Consider the following 3,398-nt stretch of genomic DNA (forward strand, 5'->3'; position numbering starts at 1 on the left):
GGTCAGGAATTACGAATAAAACACAATGCAATTCTGGCTCTCCTGATGTCCCCAGCTGTACACTATCTGCCCACCAACTCCCTGCCAGATCTCCTCCACTTCCCATTCCCAAGCCCCTCATGGGTTTCGGGTCCAGCCTGGGAGACCCCTTGGGGGAAATCCTTGATCTGTCAAGGTCCTTGGAACCTTCAACTTTGAAACTGACCTCGAGGAATTCCAGAGTCTCCATTACTGTCCTTCTGGACTCTTGAAGCCCAGCCAACCCAGAGGAATGGCAGAGCTTTTGAAAGCCTCAGCATTCCTAATGGGCAGTTCCTCTCCGGAAATGGTCTCCAACTCTGCTGCAAGCCTGCCAGGAGACTTGGTGACAGCCTGCTCTTGGCACACACAATAGACTCGGGTCAGAACAATGTGGAGGAGAGAAAACATCTGCCTGTCGATAGGCTGCCATCCTCCTGGGATATCCCTCACCATGTGGCCAACTTTGGGCTCCCAGAGGAGGGAGGGGTGCACCCGAGGGTTAGAGGCAGCTGTGGCAGCAAGCAGGAGAGGCAAAGGCTGGACGCACAGCTAAACTTCCCCAGTTTGACAGCACTCTGAACAGATGTGTGAGTCAGATTAGAAGTCAAATCTGCTTATTCTGGCTCCCCTGCCAGCCCCAGGGCCACTGCTCACAGTCACAGCACTGGGCGGGATTAAGACCTAAGCTGGCAGACAAAACAGTTCCAAGTATATGACTGAGGAAAACAGGATTCTGTTGGTGGATGTTCCTGGGGGTCTCGCTTAATTCACCACGTGCAGGGAGCTCATACCTCAGATTTGTTTCCACATTCACCGAAAGGAGTCATTATGTCTGCCTTCTCTGCCTGTGGAAAGCTTTAGAAGCAAACTGGGCTACAGTGCATGAAAACACCTCAGTTCTTACAAAGGAGTTACTTGGTCCTCATGTAGTATACTATCCTAACAAAGGCCTCAGGGGAAGGGCTCACCCGAGGAAGCCCACAGACAAATAGAGCATATGCCTTCTTCAGTTCAAGAGGGACCCAACAGGTGCTGGCACCCTAAGGACCAGAGGCAGACCACAATAGATATAGAATTTTTAGGTAACCCCTAAGCTCTGTGATGCTTAAGATGTGTATATTTGGGTGGCCTTTATGGCAGTGAGTGGTTCCCATGGCCCTTTGTACCAGCATTGCTGGAGGATGTAACACCCAGGAGGGCTTCCTGATAGAGGGGAGTTTGAGACATGTTTGAGAGAAAGAGAGAGAAGCAGCTCATAAAACACTTAAGTGCTCACATGGACAGCACTCGTGGTGAAAATGGACGGAGACAGAGAAGATTAGCACTGCCCTTATGCAAAGATGACACACGGATGCATGGAACTCGTGGAGCGGTCACATTTCCTTCTAGTCTCTCTCTCTCTGTGTGTGTGTGTGTGTGTGTGTGTGTGTGTGTATGGGTGTGTGTGTGTGTGTATTTCTGTAGAAGTGAGTGTAAGCACATGGCATGAAGGGTAGGGGAGGCTTTAAGGTAGGGGAGAGTAATACAAGGCGTGTGCTGTAAAGGGGGATTCTGGGGGCAGAACGTATAAACTGAGAGGTGGGGAGAGGAAGTGGAGGGAGCATCTAATACAAAGCACGTGTGAAAATGCCGTGGGGCTGACAGCAGAGGGGTGGCTCAGCAGGTGAGAGCACTGGCTGCTCTTCCAGTGGACCAAGCTTTGATTTCCAGCACCCACATGGCAGTTAACAACATGTCTGTAACTCCACTTCCCGGGAATCTGATGCCTTCTGCTGGTCTGTGTACCACGTGCATGCAGTGTCTGCAGATTGGTGACCATTTCTGGAGAGGAATGGCCCATTAGGAATACTGAGGCTTTCAAAAGCATTAAGACTTGAGTTGAGATCCCCAGCACTCAGTTAGAAAGCCAGGATCAGCACTTGGCAAGAGGTGGGGTGGACAGCAAGGTAAGGGAGGCACCCACCACAGGCAGACTCTAAACCCGAGTTTATTGGCCAGCCAGTGTAGCCAATCAGAGAGCTCCACATCCAGTGAGAGACCCTGCTTCAAAATAAAATAAAATAAAATAAAATAAAATAAAATAAAATAAAATAAGGTGAGAACAATTGAGACAAAGACAATGTTGACATCTGGTGAACACATGCAAACCATACACAAACGTGTGCATACATACACCACACACATACAAAGAATGTCATGAGAAAATCTGTTACCTTGCATGCTAATTAGATTCAAAGCATTGAAGTGGGACTGGCAATGTAGCCCAGAGGTAGGACACTAACTTAGCATGTGCAAGTCCCTGGGCTCATGCCCAGTATAGGGATAGGTTGGTATGATAGCCAAGACGGGGTGTGGGTGGGGGCATACTGAAGGTATCTGGGGCCCTGTTTCAGGAACCAGGATTGTACGTTACTGTGTTAGTGGCAGGGCACATGTTCAACATGAATAAGGCCTTGGGGTTCCATCCTTAGCCCTTCCTGAACAATCAGACATCTAGCGTCCATGTTCATGGTAGGGACGTGAGCACTGAGCTTCAGCACATTCATGCCAGGGGCCTGAGCAAAGCTCATCGAGTGGCACCCGGGAGAGAGATGCTGCAGAGGGGTGGAAGGGCATCCGGGCAAGGGGTGCAAAGGCTTGAGGAAGGTGGCACTGGGATAAGTGGGCCATCAGTTAGTAAGACTGTGGAGCATAGCAAATGAGGGCAAGCCAAGGGCACCTTGCCGAGGAGTGGGCACAGCTCCTGACTGATGCCAAAAGGCCAGCCTCCAGCATGTGCTGAAGCTCCTCAGAGCCTCTCTGTGGCTAGGAATGCCTGTGGGGATCAAGTGGGAAACAGGAAGGCACATTGAAGGCTAAAGAAGGCTGAGTTATGGGAGTGGGGCCCCAGCATGCTGCTCTGTCTGGAAGGGCGTCTGGCAGGGTAGGTGGAGCCCCAGCATGCTGCTTGAGGGGGGCCTGGCTGGCAGGTGGGTTCTAACAGGGCCCCAGTGTAGCAGCTGCTTCCTGTTTATGTTAATTAATTTAGACTTTCAGGCACCTTTGAGCCTAGAGGTGGAAGTCCCATTCAGTTTAGGAGACTGGAAACACCTGCAGGTACTTCGTGCAGGACTGAACACTGTCCAACAGTGGCTGGCTCCCGCTGGGAATATCCCTGCTCAAATCCGTGAAAGACACATGCAACACCCACTTGGAGCCGCGCTTGTCATTTCTGAAACAGCTGTTTTCCCCTTGATTAGACTGGGTTCTATAAGGAAAGAATCCTGTACTTATTTTTTTCTTAACTTCTAGTGTTTTACAGAGTGTTTTGGTTTTCTTCAAAGTGTTATTTTTCTTCTTTGTTTTCTTTTTCAGATAAGCACTCACTGTGTTGCCCA

The 3,398-nt window shown here is 50.0% G+C and overlaps 1 pseudogene; it reads left to right on the forward strand.

The window, feature by feature from the left end:
- Positions 1-1,289: 1,289 nt before the first annotated feature.
- On the forward strand, positions 1,290-1,406 carry LOC114618939 (annotated as a pseudogene).
- Positions 1,407-3,398: the final 1,992 nt, after the last annotated feature.

The sequence above is a fragment of the Grammomys surdaster genome, unplaced genomic scaffold (genome assembly GCF_004785775.1).
Source record: "Grammomys surdaster isolate TR1022 unplaced genomic scaffold, NIH_TR_1.0 145, whole genome shotgun sequence".
NCBI lineage: Eukaryota > Metazoa > Chordata > Mammalia > Rodentia > Muridae > Grammomys > Grammomys surdaster.